Raw genomic sequence first — 16,420 nt, 5'->3', positions numbered from 1 at the left:
TCTGGAGCTGGGTAATTTCGCACTGTTAGCAGCAACACTGCCAGACACGGCAGACTCCACCACCAAGCAGGAAGCAGTGTCAGAAATGCACCTTCACTATTTAACATGACTGGCCTCCATCCAACACCCCCCCATGTGTTAACGTTGTTTATTCATGAAGCTCCTCGCAGGCGACTGTAGTTATACAGCATCTCTGCCTTGAGCTTCAGGAAGGCACAGCCACTGAGCATCTCCAGAGGACACCATCCTCCCGCTGTAATTAAGCTGTGGGTGCAGAATGGCATTTGGTAATTGCTGGCTTGACGCTGTGCTGTCGTCACGGCCTCCCCGGGCCTGTTGCAGGACCGGCAGCTGTTGTCTGTGAGTGCGGGGGGTGCAGACACCTGGCCTCCCTTAACATGTCGCGCCCGCATGGACCACGCCAGGCCGCCCGCCCCAGGCTGCTGTGTTTGATCTGATTAACTCCTCGCAGCTGAACAACGGAAGAAGATCCTAACATCCGTGTTACTATGAAGGGGAACAAGGCTGATGGGAGACCACCATCAATAATTTAGACCCCTCCTGAGTTCCTTAATGCATCCAGAGGCTGTTCTCCATTAAAACTGGGAAACACAGGCCATCAGTGGTCTCATACCTGTCCATCTCACTCTCCATCTCACTCTCCATCTCACTCCTGCTGAGCTTGTTTATAACACAGAGGCCAAAGTGGGGTGAATCCAGGGTTAAATGCAAGGGATCTAAACAGGCCGGTCGCTCAGGGTGTCTTATCAGCGGAGCTAAGTCACTGCACCTCATGCCTGGTTCTGACAGTTTAGCCCAGATAAAGCCTGATTGAGCCAGGGTTAAGGAATCTTATTAACAGCCATAGAGTTCAGCCTCCCTCCCCCCAGATCCTGTAATTACTCCCCATCCATGGTTCATTCAAGTTCATGTCAAGGGTTCACCTCTCTCTCGAGTGGCAGCGATCCAACTCTTTATGTTTTTGCACTCATAAGCAGGCCTGGCTAGGAAGTGAACACTGTCCGTCACTGGAATGATGGCTGCACCTCCCTCCTGTGAGGGGAAGAGGCATTAATCCTCCTGTTCCTGGGGGTGAGTGGGAGGGACATGACCCTGTAGGACGTGTCTCACGTTACAGCCACGGGGAGAGGCGTGCTGGGTCACGCAGCCCGAGTGGCACGGAGCCGGATCTCGAAGAGAGCAGGTGAAGAGCAGGCCAGGCAGGTGGGAAAACAGGAGCAAAGAGGAGGTGTAGGGGAACAGGGGGAGAGGAGGTGTAGGGGAACAGGGGAGAGGAGGTGTAGGGGAACAAGGGAGAGGTGTTGGAGGACACGCACTTGTGTTGTTTTAAAGGCAGGATAAAACCTGTCCATTATGTGTGATGTTGATACACCTGCCTGTGCTGTCCTCAGCTTGCTGTGTGTGTGTGTGTGTGTGTGTGTGTGTGTGTGTGTGTGTGTGTGTGTGTGTGTGTGTGTGCGTGTGACAGTTGCTCTTGGTGTGGTACGGCACTGTATTACAGGAGGAGGATATTGTCCCAGTTGGGGAGGGGAAAAAACCTTTAAACCCAGAACTTTTCAGGAGAAAATGGTCCTTAATTACTGCCAGTATGCATACCTTTTTTTTAATCTCTTTCTGTTATTTAAAGAGATTCTTTTCAGTTAAAAAGCCCTAACAAACGTGCTGTGAAGTCTTGGCCTTACACTGACAGTAAGGAGGATGTGGGGTGGAGGGTGGAGGGTGGTCTGGTGTTAGGTGGGGTAAGGAGGATGTGGGGTGGAGGGTGGTCTGGTGTTAGGTGGGGTAAGGAGGATGAGGGGTGGAGGGTGGTCTGGTGTTAGGTGGGGTAAGGAGGATGTGGGGTGGAGGGTGGTCTGGTGTTAGGTGGGGTAAGGAGGATGTGGGGTGGAGGGTGGTCTGGTGTTAGGTGGGGTAAGGAGGATGTGGGGTGGAGGGTGGTCTGGTGTTAGGTGGGGTAAGGAGGATGAGGGGTGGAGGGTGGTCTGGTGTTAGGTGGGGTAAGGAGGATGTGGGGTGGAGGGTGGTCTGGTGTTAGGTGGGGTAAGGAGGATGTGGGGTGGAGGGTGGAGGGTGGTCTGGTGTTAGGTGGGGTAAGGAGGATGTGGGGTGGAGGGTGGTCTGGTGTTAGGTGGGGTAAGGAGGATGTGGGGTGGAGGGTGGTCTGGTGTTAGGTGGGGTAAGGAGGATGAGGGGTGGAGGGTGGTCTGGTGTTAGGTGGGGTAAGGAGGATGTGGGGTGGAGGGTGGTCTGGTGTTAGGTGGGGTAAGGAGGATGTGGGGTGGAGGGTGGTCTGGTGTTAGGTGGGGTAAGGAGGATGAGGGGTGGAGGGTGGTCTGGTGTTAGGTGGGGTAAGGAGGATGAGGGGTGGAGGGTGGTCTGGTGTTAGGTGGGGTAAGGAGGATGTGGGGTGGAGGGTGGTCTGGTGTTAGGTGGGGTAAGGAGGATGAGGGGTGGTCTGGTTGCTACACCCTAACTGACTCACTGGGGTCTTCACTAAGGTTCTTTTCCATGATGCATCCTGGTTCCATGTTTGGGTCGTATCCATGGCAAACATAACTCTGCTGTCTCCACCAGTCGATTGCTCTCCCTGATGTATCCCAGGGCAATTAATCGAGATTAATCCATTTGTGGATGTGTGGGTGTGTAATTGAAATTACACACTGAGATTTGGAACTTAACCTTATTGATGCCTTACCTTTTTTATCTAGCAGTTACCTACACACACACACACGCACACACGCACACACACACACATGCACACACTATTCCATGACTGTGAATGCCATGTGCAGTTTTAAGGTCAGTGCATTAGTGTAATACATTTATGCATAGGCTCTTATAAGCTCAGAGGATGGTCAGAGTCCCCTGTAGTAATCCACTGACATCTGTCTGCTGAAAGTGCTGGTGGGGAACATGTTTGTGTGTGTGTGTGTGTGTGTGTGTGTGTGTTCAGGGTGGCACAGACCAGTGTATGTTCTCTTTCTTCTTACTGTTCAGGTGAAGGTGAAGTCTGGCAGCTGCCTATTGGTGCATCCACAAAGGAAGAGCTGAGAGTATCTATATCTATCACTTCCAGCCATTTCACACCTCCCTCTTTGCCCATGTCTCTGCCCCGTCCACGCCTGTCCCTACCGGTCTCCGCCCCGGTCTCCGCCCCGGTCTCTTTCTGTAGGATCGTTTTTATGTTTATCAGACACGCAATGCTGTTGCTCCCCTACAAACTGCTCAATAAGTCAATGTTTCCATGCAGTAGCAACGTGTGCAGAGATGCAGCTCACTGTGTGTGCCTCTCACAGCTTTAAACTGGAAACATAATCTGCAGGAGTTTCTGTGCTGAGGTGTCATCACACAACCCAGACACGGTGTGTTTTGGGACCGCAAGTGATTGTTGTTTGTGCGACCTGGATCTTCAACTCATCCATATGTTTAAGCATGTGATTACACCCCACACAACCCCCAAAGTCACAGGGGTGAGCTGACTGAAGGTGTGTATGTGTATGTTTGAATAATACAGTGGGAAAATTAAAATGCTGAATACTCTGAATCTCTCACTAGGTTAAACCCTGGAGAGATCATCAGAATCAGAGGAGTGCAGGACCTGTGTGATTTGTTCTAGAGAAGAGCATTCATGTACTGTAATGTGTTCAGGTACTGTAACGTGTTCAGGTACTGTAACGTGTTCAGGTACTGTAATGTGTTCATGTACTGTAACATGTTCAGGTACTATAACGTGTTCATGTACACTGGTAGCGTTCATGTACTGTAGCGTGTTCAGTACTGTAGCGTGTTAATGTACACCTGTAGTGTTCATGTACTGTAGCGTGTTCAGTACTCTAGCGTGTTCATGTACACCTGTAGTGTTCATGTACTGTAACATGTTCAGTACTGTAGTGTTCATGTACACCTGTAGTGTTCATGTATTGTAGCGTGTTCATGTACACTGGTAGCATTCATGTACTGTAGCGTGTTCAGTACTGTAGCGTGTTCATGTACATGTAGAGATATAATATAATGATTATAGGAGGTAGAAAATGCTCTAACCTGAGAATTTTGAATTTCAGCCAAGCATGTAAGAATCGTTGCATAATCTCAGATCTTAGTGTCACAATAATGAGTTGTTGGTCAAGTGTTGTGTGTGTTTGTGATTGAATGTGTGTGTGTTAATAAGCTGGTGTGTGTGTGTGTGTGTGTGTGTGTGTGTGTGTGTGTGTGTGTGTGTGTGTGTGTGTGTGTGTGTGTGTGTGGCAAAATCTGTGTGTTCTGACAGCTGGGCTCACCCAGAAGCAAGATCACACACACTGTATGTGGAAGCCTAAACAGAACTAACTGTGAATCACTCTCCACCTCCCACACAACCCCCCAAAACACACACACACACACACACACACACTTTCTGGCCACTTGTGTCCTGCTGCAGCCAAGCAAGTCAAGGCAAACAGTCACAGTGTGGTGTGTTTTGCCAGCTCATGGTTCTGCTTCCACGCCAGCTAACCCAGATCCTCAGAGGGGCGGGTCCATATACCGTAGACTGATGCAGTCATGTTTACAGAACCTCTTCAAAACTCTCAGTGTAATTCTCAGATATTAGCTGTTTAGAAATCATCAATTAATTATATTCACAATCACAGCAGCTGTCAAGACTACAAATGTTTAATGTCACATAAAATGAGAAATGCCAATTAATTAATTACTTAACTAATTAATTGGTTCATGAATTCATTCGTCTGGTTTTTCATTCAAAACAATAAAATCATTAGCTTGGAACTTCCACAGTGTGTGTGTTTGTGTGTGTGTATGAGAGAGAGAGAGAGAGAGAGAGAGAGAGAGAGAGAGAGAGAGAGAGAGAGAGAGAGAGAGAGAGAGAGAGAGAGAGAGAGAGAGAGAGAGAGAGAGAGAGAGAGAGAGAGAGAGAGAGAGAGAGAGAGAGAGAGAGAGAGAGAGAGAGAGAGAGAGAGAGAGAGAGAGAGAGAGAGAGGAAATAAAAGGTAATGTGCATTTGTGTAAGAAAGTACAAATGTATGTGTGATTCTATACGTGGGGGGTGTGAGAGAGTGATTGCGTTCACAGGGGTCAGAGATGCAATAAGACCCTGTATAGAAATCTGCCCATAAAACTGGCCATAAGTGAAGATGCTCTGTCATGCATACTTAACACCCACTGCAGGAGTGAGAGAGAGAGAGAGAGAGAGAGAGAGAGAGAGAGAGAGAGAGAGAGAGAGAGGAGAGAGAGAGAGAGAGAGAGAGAGAGAGTGTGTGTGTGTGAGAGACTGTGGTGGTGGAGGGAGAGAGGGCCTCTATGGCTTCAATAAAGAGATGCAGAGGGGATTTTACTGCCCCAAAGTTACCCCAACCCCCCAGCCCAAGCCCATCTGACCCCGCCGGGGTGAGTGCAGGGGGAGGCACGTTAAGAGCATGGAAGACTGCACAAGGGCACTTCTACACCTCCTTCCACAGCACTGGGGCGTGTTAACGCCCGGCCTGCGCTTTGTTATTACACCTCCATGAGTCATTCAAAACTGCTGGTGTGAGAATAAAGAGCCAGGGGAGCTGATCTCCCTCTAGAACAGGGTAGAGGGGAGCCGATCTCTCTCCAGAACAGGGTAGAGGGGAGCTGATCTCCCTTCAGAACAGAGTAGAGGGGAGCTGATATCCCTCCAGAACAGGGTAGAGGGGAGCTGATCTCCCTTCAGAACAGAGTAGAGGGGAGCTGATATCCCTCCAGAACAGAGTAGAGGGGAGCTGATATCCCTCCAGAACAGGGTAGAGGGGAGCTGATATACCTCCAGAACAGGGTAGAGGGGAGCTGATATCCCCTCTAGCATGCCTATTGAAATGTTGCTCAGAGTTCTCAGTGGCACAGAGAAAAGGTAGATTAGAAAGGAGAGATTTAGGGCTCAAGTGTTCTTACCCATGTGATGTTGAGTTGTTGGTCCATCACAGCAGCAGCAGATAAGGCCTGCTGACCTACTTCCACACCATGCCTGCACGCAGACGTCTGCTTGGCTTGGTTCTGACTCACCAAGCTGTGGTGTGTGTTGTGTGTTCACTGGATGGGAGAAGAGCCGAACCTCTCTTTCCTCACAGGGGAGGTGAGCGGTGTGAGCGGCGCATGTCCTGTGTCCCGCAGCGCTGAGTCAGACTTCATGCCTGCTTCGGTGTTTGTATGCTGGATCAGCAAATCTAGAAAACCAGACTTCATTCTCTCTCTACGTTTTAGATGTAGCCAATATGTTGACTGGCTAAACATGTACTCATCTAAGTTGTCACAGGATTTAGTCATTTGATCCACTTGCTTTTAAAGGTGTGTATCTCCTGGGTACTCAGCTTAGTTCTGGTATGCTGGCACTTTGCACAAACCTCAGAAAGGCTGTTCAGAAAACCCGCATGTTTGTTTGTTTGATCATACATCATTTTTACATGTACAGAGACCAATACATTATCCTCTTAATCTCTAAGAGAATGCTTCCTCCCCTCTGTGTGTACTTGTGTGTGTTTGTATCTCTGTGTTTGTATATTTTGTGTGTGTGTGTGTTCATTCTCTGGCTTTGACATATCTGCCTAAGCAGGGGGAAGTAAACCAGCCCAGATGTGTTTGTGACCCACAGTGTTTGCCTCAGGGTTCTAGGCCCTGTGCATCATTAAATCAGAGGCAGAGGTGTGTGTGTGTGTGTGTGTGTGTGTGAGTGTGTGTATGTGTGTGTGGATGCAGAAGGATCTATGTGCAGAGATGATACCTGAGACAATGAACAAGCGGCCTGTATTTTACCACTGAACACATTGTGACTCCTTATCCAGCCACTTTTACATCCATCAGATTTCAGCCCAAGCAGCACCTCACATATTCAGCCAGGAGAAGCCATACAGCCAGGTAAACACACACACACACACACACACACACACACACACACACACACACACACACACACACACACACACACACACACACACACACTTAATGACACCAATAAACAACTCAACATATGCATGGCACTTTGTTGTTTGGACAGTAGAGGCTGGCTCTAATCTGGTGTTCTGTTGAGTGATTTCACCTGTGTCTGGGACTGCTTGTCTGTGTGTGTCTGACCTAAGGACACAAACTTATGACTCTTCTGCCAGGGCCTTCCTGCACAGAGATATCCGTGTTGGTAAGGGCACGTGTGTGATACAGACAGAAGAGGGTTCAGAATCCCTTCAGAACGTGTAACGTTCCCTCAGAAGCCCCTTTACACACATGAACATAATGAGGTGAGGTGCCCACAGAGCGGGACGTGTGGTGGAGGCTCTGTTATCTTCATACCTGCTGCTCCCCTGAGAGAGCAACAGGTGGCTTAATTAAATCACTGCTAATAGCTTTAACAGCTAAACAAATATTTAACATGCCAGGAACCTCAGGGTTGCCCTCCGCCACATACGGGTCAGGAGGGCATGCATGTGCACGCCCACCACTCCAGCCGGCTGTAGCGAGGGGTGTGTGTGTGTGTGTGTGTGTGTGGCGTGACGGAGTGTTGACCCAGACGGAGTCGTCAGTTTGGGTTTCCAGTTCCAGGGACTTTCTCCTGCTTCGCCACACCAGTCTGCTGCTGCCCATGAGGCTGGCCTGCACTGTGGCAGGGTTAGGGAACAGGTGCAGACACACACACACACACACACACACACACACACACACAAGGCCGTTTTCAAAGGCATTCCATTTGCGTCTCCACTCCCCCAGGCCTTGTAGATAACGTTGCCTTTTCTCCATAGCACAACCACAGGCATTCCTCAGAGGAAAGAAAGCTACAGAGGATCATAGCTCTGATTTCCAAAACAAATCTCTTGGTTTATCTCTGTGTATGTGTGTATGAGCATGTTTATATATCGCTGTGAGGACCAAATGTCCCCACAAGGATGGTAACATTTGAAATCTTTGTGGTCCCAACCGGGACTTTTTAATTTAATTTATTGTTTTATAAAAACTGGATATATTTCAGTTTTCAGATAAATGATTTGCTCTTGGTTACTGAGCAAAGATTGGAGGTAGGTGTAGGTGTAACATTAATTAGCAACAGTAATCATTGTCAATGGAAGGATCCTACAAGGACAGTAAACATGACTCTGTGTGTGCGTGTGTGCGTGTGTGTGTGTGTGTGTGTGTGTGTGTGTATTCTTACACAGTACAGTGGATGCTCTCTCTTCACAGGGCAGGACTGAAACATGATAGTCTGTAAGAAAAGCTGCTGGCGATGTATTAACCATCTTCACACTGGGATTTATGGCACAGGATACACGTTTGGGACATTTATTATTGTGCATCTGTACCCAATGCCCTGCCAAGATATGCAGGAAGCCTCAGTGACAAACTGTGTGAAGCATGAATTAAAATGTACGTTTTAGTACAAAGGTTTTCAGATAGCAGGCATAACACAGGGCCGTTGTGTTGGGTGACACAGCAGAATCATCTATACTGCCCCATGTGGCCCGGGCCTTGTGATGTCATCACGTATTACTGCAGTGACTGGAGGAAGACAAGAACCTCCTGTCATTCCCCGTACACACCAGCACATCTGTAGTCTTTAACCTGCAAACCCAAATGAACTGAGTTGACACTGCAGTGTGTGTGCAGTTATCTGGACCTATATGTATGTGTGTGGGTGAGTGTGTGTGTGCAGTTCTCTGGACCTGTGGAGGTGGGTGGGTGTGTGGGTGGGTGGGTGAGTGTGTGGTTCTCGGGACCTGGGTGGGTGGGTGAGTGTGTGTGTGGTTCTTTGGACCTGTATATGTGGGTGGGTGAGTGTGTGTGTGTGTGTGTGTGTGTGTGGCGCATGCCTGCCACCATCTGCTCGAGTGGTCAGAACATGGAACCCTCCCTGATGCTTTCTGCTGTGGGGACTCCTCTCTGCTCCTCTCTGGACCTTCTCTGTGTCTCCCATCCTTCTGTTGTGTTTGTGATGAATCTTAATCTCACAGTTGGTATGAGACTCATTCATGTTCTTTTGTTTTCCTGTACTACAGGCTACGCACAGAGATGGCAGAGGCGTTGTGATGAGTCCTGGGGGGCAGGGAGGGTCAGATGGCGCTTGTGTGTGTGTGTGTGTTTCTGTGCGTGCGTGCGTGTGTGTGTGTGTGTATGCGCGCGTGCACAAGAGAGCTTATTTTTGCTTATTTGCATGTAATTTACTTCTTTTACCATTTATTGTTCCATGCGTGCCTCACGTGCCCTGTGATCTGTGATCTGTGCGGTATTTACTCACCCTACATTGTGTTCCTCCTTCCGCTGATCTGTGATCTGTGCGGTATTTACTCACCCTACATTGTGTTCCTCCTTCCGCTGATCTGTGATCTGTGTGGTATTTACTCACCCTACACTGTGTTCCTCCTTCCGCTGTTCTAATGACCTGCCTGCCTGGAAATAAATTACAGCAAATGTAAACAAAAACATCATTTTTAATTTAGCATCAATAGAAGGTCAATAGAAGGTCAATAGAAGGTCAATAGAAGGTCAATAGAAGGTCCATTCCTGTGATGGTGTACTCTTCATTCATGATTTTGTTGAGTTCTGCTTGGTTTTTGAGCACCACCATGATGAAACTGCACATAAGGGTTTTTGTTTAATGTAATTTTAGTTTTTTACTTTATGCCAATCTGTATTTTATCAAATTCAACATGTTTCTAATTTTTTATTTGATACAGGTATATATTTGTTACATTTTTGAGATATATCTTCAATCTATAGAAATGTACATGACGTTTGACTGATGTTGTACACCATGGAGATTTTGCTAGTTAATCCTGGTTTTAATAAAGTTAAACAATCACATCTGGGAAGTCCAGAGAATCAGATCCCACCCGGAACACGGCTCAGTCAGCACAGCAGGTTGAGTAAATGTGACTGAGACATCTCTGGTATTGCAGCCTAGGAGTCCACAAACTGGCCCCCCACACACCGGCCACCTCCACCACACATCGCCCCCCCATACACACTCACTGCTCTGTGGATCTCTGCCATCCTGCTGGGACTATTGATGTTTCCTGATCAATTCTCCACTAGAATCCTTCTGTTTGTCAGACACACTCCTTCCTTTAAATGCCATTTTACCACTCCAACACATTTTACCCCCTCATAAACCACCCAAACGCACGCACGCATGCACGCATGCACGCATGCACGCACGCACGCACGCACACACACACACACACACACACACACACACACACACACACACACACACACACACACACTATATGTGCATATCCTGCTTCACACAGTGCATATCCAATCAGTGATTACAGAGGCCATCACAACCTTATGGGGACCAGAACTCCTGAATGAAGAGACTCATTGGTCACTGAACAGATCATTCAATAATTTATCATTAACATATAACATGAAAACTGTCAAACAAACAACAAAAAATGGATATCATACAACACACTTCTGCCCCACACACACACACACACACACACACACACACACACACACACACACACACACACAAGCACTTGTGGTTATATTAGGCTATGCTTTGGAGTGTATGAATTATCTTCAGATTTATGACCAGTTTTCTGTGGACCCTGTTCTTCTGTAGTCTTGTCTGGGCTCCTGGGTGAGATGGCGTGTCCGGGAGGTGAGAGCTGTCATGTGCTACAAATGTTCACCAACTGTTGAAGCCTCAGTGTGCTTTTGATGCACTGCAGCTGTGAGCAGCAGTCAATAAATCACGCTGAACCATCGACAGCCAAACCAACACACAGACACCTCCTGCTCTGGGTCTGAAGGAAAACATGTTTTATTTATCTTGTTTAAACCCTGTGCCTTTATTATAAGGTTTCTCAGGCAACTTCTTAAACTCCAAACATTTTGTTTAAAAAACAGCAAGAATATACAGTCAGTACATAACCCCATAATATAAATCCCATAATATAAATCTTAAGTAAATGTTTGTTTGCCTTCCATGTTGTATCTGGTAACGGCTCATTCTATGGATTATCAATACAGATCCATGTAAATAAAACTGAACCTCAACATCTGCCGTGATCGTTGAAGAGCTGTGTGGTCATCTTCAGAAGGATGTGTAGTTACCAGGCTCAATCTTGGCTGACTTCAAACTCATGTGGAAGTATAATTTCTCCCCTTGAGTGAATTTTCTATCTGGGTCACAGTGATGCAGCTATTTAATTGGCCAGCATTTTAAAAAAGTGATGGGGATTTGAATTATCCTTTCTAAAGCCACTCTGTTAGTGATGTAAAGTTAGATGTGCACCTAGCTGGTGATAGGGAAACTACAAATGAAGCAGTTTTAATAAGTTTGTCCACCAGTGAGATATTCCATGTTCCCCTTTGATGTGGTGACACCTCATATAAGTGTGTTCTCTAATGTTCTCGATGATCTTGATAAATGTTTTTTATGATGCACTTTTTGTCTAACCCAGTCCCTTAGGTTTGTCATTTTCTGACTAACAAGTTTCCTTCTGTACTCAAATGAACAGGATTCTTCTGTTCACAGAAGTGAGGAAAAACAAATTGAAGAGGACTCAGAGTGTGTTCTTGGAAGCACGTGATTACAGCAGATCGCTGAAGGAGGTGTGGAGCAGGTCTGGTCTTGTGGTGACAGCATCACAGGAAGAGGGATGCAGCCCACCGCCCTGATGCTGGAGGAGAAAAAGGCTGTTTCTCCACCAAGACAGAAGGTGTGACCTATAGAAGGAGCAGAGGAGGGTGAGATAGATGGAGAGTGAGGAGGAGAAGAGGGTGAGATAGATGGAGAGTGAGGAGGAGAAGAGGGTGAGATAGATGGAGAGTGAGGAGGAGAAGAGGGTGAGAGAGATGGAGAGTGAGGAGGAGAAGAGGGTGAGATAGATGGAGAGTGAGGAGCAGAGGAGGGTGAGATAGATGGAGAGTGAGGAGGAGAAGAGGGTGAGATAGATGGAGAGTGAGGAGGAGAAGAGGGTGAGATAGATGGAGAGTGAGGAGGAGAAGAGGGTGAGATAGATGGAGAGTGAGGAGCAGAGGAGGGTGAGATAGATGGAGAGTGAGGAGGAGAAGAGGGTGAGATAGATGGAGAGTGAGGAGGAGAGGAGGGTGAAATAGATGGAGAGTGAGAAGGAGAGGAGGGTGAGATGCACACAAGCTGCACTCCCGATAATGGAGAGAGAGGGAGAACGTTGAGCGTGCTGGGGGTTTCTGTGGCGTGTAAGAAGGGCGGAGTTGAATGTCTAACTCATCAGCTTGTCTTTTGCCTAAGCAAAATCTCATTATGTCTTTCAGTTGTCATTTTTTTTGGCCCTGTATACAGTGCTTACCAATTATTCTGGGTGGGAGTCGGAAATGTGTTGCTTTATTTCATTACTGTAGACATAGGCAGGTTTAACAAATGCTACTTTCAACTGGTGTCAGTCACTTCCTATTATTTATAGAAGACCCTTTACAAACTGCTAACAAATCAACTTTTTTAATCCCTTGTTTTACTTGGTCAACCACAGTTCCACTGAGAATACCAGTACACAGTGAACCGGCAGTAAAGTCTAAATCCTAGTGGCCCGTGTTTAGGGAATAATGGTGTGTAGGGCGTGGGAGGACGCGTCTCCGGGGCATACGGGGACGTGTCCAGGCTAATTAGTGGATGTTCTCCTTCTCTGGGGCTCAGGGTGGACGCGTCCAGGGTCACAGCAATATCAATCATGGGTTGGCCACATGATGCCTCAGACTCTCCAGGGAAAAAGAGAAAAGACAACGGGTGGGTGAGTGACCCTAACACAGGCAGCCTGGAGCAGAGGGGTTGAAAGGTCACTCCCTACCCCTCGCCAGAGATGAGGGCATGCTGGGATATGTGGGAACGCAGGACATCTCTTCACTGATGGGGATTGTGTGCACTCGTCCACCTGCACCAGTCTCGCTGGTGGTGACCTTGGTGCTAGAGGTTTGGTAGACAAGGTCATGTGTCCAAGCACACTTTCCCTTTCCAAAGAAATACGATTTAGAAGCATGTGTGGGAGGATTAATGGTTGAACTGTTTCACCACAAATCTAAAATGTAGCTTCTATTGACTGTGCTCTCCTGGTGACTTTGCTTAATTTGGAGTTGGACTCGGGGATTCACTGCTCAGTCTTCTGTTTTCATACAGATGCTCCAGTTTTGCATCCACTGCAGTCAAACCTCCAGGGAAGGTAAGAAAACAGACAATGAAATGATGCCCATCTGTCCATCTGCCATGGGAACCCTCCTCCTCTACTTCTGTACTGAATCCAGCTGACTAGAGAGTTTCAAGAGTTCACAAAATCTCAGATACTGTTTTTAAACTTTTGGATGCATACTCAGATATCTGTAATTGTAAATCTAGAGTTTTAACTGAGTGTGACACGTACCTGAACGTATGAATCTTTCACCATTTAGCTCAGAGCTTCATATAATGGATCCTGGCGTCTAGCTGATGAGTAAAGCAGCTGATTTTCAGTGTCATACTTTAATTCATCGGGCCAGTTCCTGTCTTGCGGGTTCGTTCTGGTCATGTCCCGTGCGACAGTACCGAGATTGTTCGTCCCTCCTGGTGGTACACCCTCCCCTCTCCCCTTTGTCCAAGAATCACTTCCTCAATCGAATGTACATATTGCCATCAGCATTCCACACATTTCACAGTCGTTTCTCAGCCAATCATCCATATTCACTCCTCTGCTCTCCTCTCCTCTTCTCCCACATTTCCTCTCTTCTCTTCTCCCCTCCTCTCATCTCCTCCTCCTCTCCTCATACTTTCCATTTTTATTTCTATATTTTCAGTGATTTTAGGAGCTGCAGAGGAGAGTACTTGTATTGTGGCACATTGAAATGGTATAAAGTTTCTTTGCCAGTGACACAATATTGGGAAACCCAGTTACAAGTCCACCCAGTGATGCTCTAATAACTAATGATTGCTCAAACTGTTGGCCTGATTTTCTTCTTATCCCTGTCAATCTCTAAATAATTATATCTTCCGAAGATTAATGTTAATCTGGAAACGTACATAAGGGTTGTGTAGCTCAGATTATGTGCATAATGTTTCTCATCCCACGCATGCACACACGCACACACACAAACGCATCCACCCACGCACACACATACACACGCACACAGAGAGGAAGAGCATATGTTCTCTGTGTTTGATTTGAGCATGCTGCACAGGAGAATGCTATCTCCTGCTCTCTCATAGGCAGAGATGCAGATGGTAAAGCAGTTTTGTCCCTGTGCAACTATATCTATATCTATAATCTATAGGATCCTGCAGATGAAGACTTCTGGCTCACAGACATCCTCTAATCCACACAGAGCAGGTCATACATGAGCTCTGATCAACACACCTGCATTATACCTCCACATGATCTGGAAATTGTAATGAAACCAAAGAAAGATCCTTTGAATGGTCTCTGTCTGACAGCCTTCCTCTCTGTTTCCCTTTCAATTTTCTTTTTGTTTGATATTGTTTCGTTGGCATGAATGTGATTATACAATATTGGATAAAAAGTGATGTGTAAACAAAAGAAAAGGGACCAGGAAAGAAATGCATATTCATGTTGAATGTAAATAAATAAAAATTATCATAATAATATGTAGACTTATCAAGCAATAGATATTAAATCTTTCCAACAGTGTCAATTGAAAATATGTTCTTTATCTCTCTCTCTCTCTCTCTCTCTCTCTCTCTCTCTATATATATATATATATATATATATATATATATATATATATATATATATATATATACAGTATATGTATGTATGTATGTATGTTGCTGCAGCTGGTGACCAGGCTGCTTCATTCTTGTGATTGTGGCAGGCAGGGGACAGGAGCCTGGTAGACATGATCATAGTGGACAGGAGCCTGGTAGACATGATCATAGTGGACATGAGCATGGTGGACATGAGCATGGTGGACATGAGCCTGGTGGACATGAGCCTGGTGGACAGGAGCATGGTGGACAGGAGCATGGTGGACATGAGCATAGTGGACAGGAGCATGGTGGACATGAGCATGGTGGACATGAGCATGGTGGACATGAGCCTGGTGGACAGGAGCATGGTGGATTGAAGCATAGTAGACAGGAGCATAGTGGACAGGAGCATGGTGGACATGAGCATGGTGGACATGAGCATGGTGGACATGAGCCTGGTGGACAGGAGCCTGGTGGACAGGAGCATAGTGGACAGTAGCAAGGTAGACATGAGCATGGTGGACATGAGCATTGTGGACATAAGCATGGTGGACAGAAGCCTGCTTGTTCTAGTACCTCTCCTGTCCATTGCCTCCACCCTGCCTCCACCCAGCCTGCCCTGCTCACCCTCATTGTCCCCAGCCCCAGCCCCCGCAGTAATACATGGCAGACTGGGGCCCCAGCCTGGAGACTCAGTTCTTCATGCCTCGCTGAACAAAACGAGCCATTCTGTCTTCTTGATCTTGATTAGGACTCACCAGATCGGCTCAGATCCAGATCGGCTGAGTTCCTCTTCCTTATTCACATGGTGGATGCCAGGGAAGGTTGTCTGCTGACCTCATGCTTCTCTTTTTGTTGGGGGGGGGGGGGGGGGGGTGTTCATTTCCCGCAGGGTGAGTCTCGCCAAGAGAGTTCTCATTAGGAAAAGTCACGTGTGATGCAATCAGGTAGAAATGAGAGTTCTGGAGCTGCATGGTAACGTGTGTTTCCAGGACATGTGTGTGTCTGATGTGAGTGCTGCTGTGGACAACAAGCGCTTCCTGTCCTCAGGCAGTCACTTCCTCTCTGTGACTGCAGCTTAGGTCACAGAGCCATCTGTGGGATGGTGCACAGATCTGTTTGTAAATTGAACACATGCACATAAACACACATCTGCACACAAACTGTGATGTACACACATCTCTCCACTTATGTTAGCAATTTTCACTTTGAAACAGTGACATTTTTGCATTAACTTTAATGTTTAACATTCAGCCTTTGACTTAAATGAAATTCAACACAGTTTTGTTTGTTTCAGACTTTTTAGGACAGGCACCTTAAAAACGTAACTAGATGCTGCAGAAAGGAAAAATCCTTAAAGCCGCCCACCTCAGAGGGGAGAGCGTCCTCCCAGCAGTGGGGTTTTGGTATGAAAATGATATGGTTGCAATTCCCAGGATTACGACTTTGTGGACCATATATGCCTGTACACTGATTGGATGCACAGATAATGGTGGTCACAGAACAGATGGATTAATACTTCCACTTTGCAGACACACAGATACACACTGCTAGCATGACATGAACACATGGTTGTGTTTACACGTGTGTATAGCCAACAGGGCTGGTTTCTGGGGGAGGAAATGAGCCTTCCCTGGGTCCTCTTGCTCATTGCATTTCTTTGCGGGTCAGCACATACCACCCTGGTGGGCTTTATGAGGCACAGGTCAGAGATGTCCCCTCCCTACAGGCCAGAGATGTCCC

This window comes from Brachyhypopomus gauderio, chromosome 3, assembly GCF_052324685.1.
Source record: "Brachyhypopomus gauderio isolate BG-103 chromosome 3, BGAUD_0.2, whole genome shotgun sequence".
Classification (NCBI taxonomy): domain Eukaryota; kingdom Metazoa; phylum Chordata; class Actinopteri; order Gymnotiformes; family Hypopomidae; genus Brachyhypopomus; species Brachyhypopomus gauderio.
The sequence above is the reverse complement of the archived record's forward strand: the minus strand, read 5'-3'. Positions refer to the sequence as shown.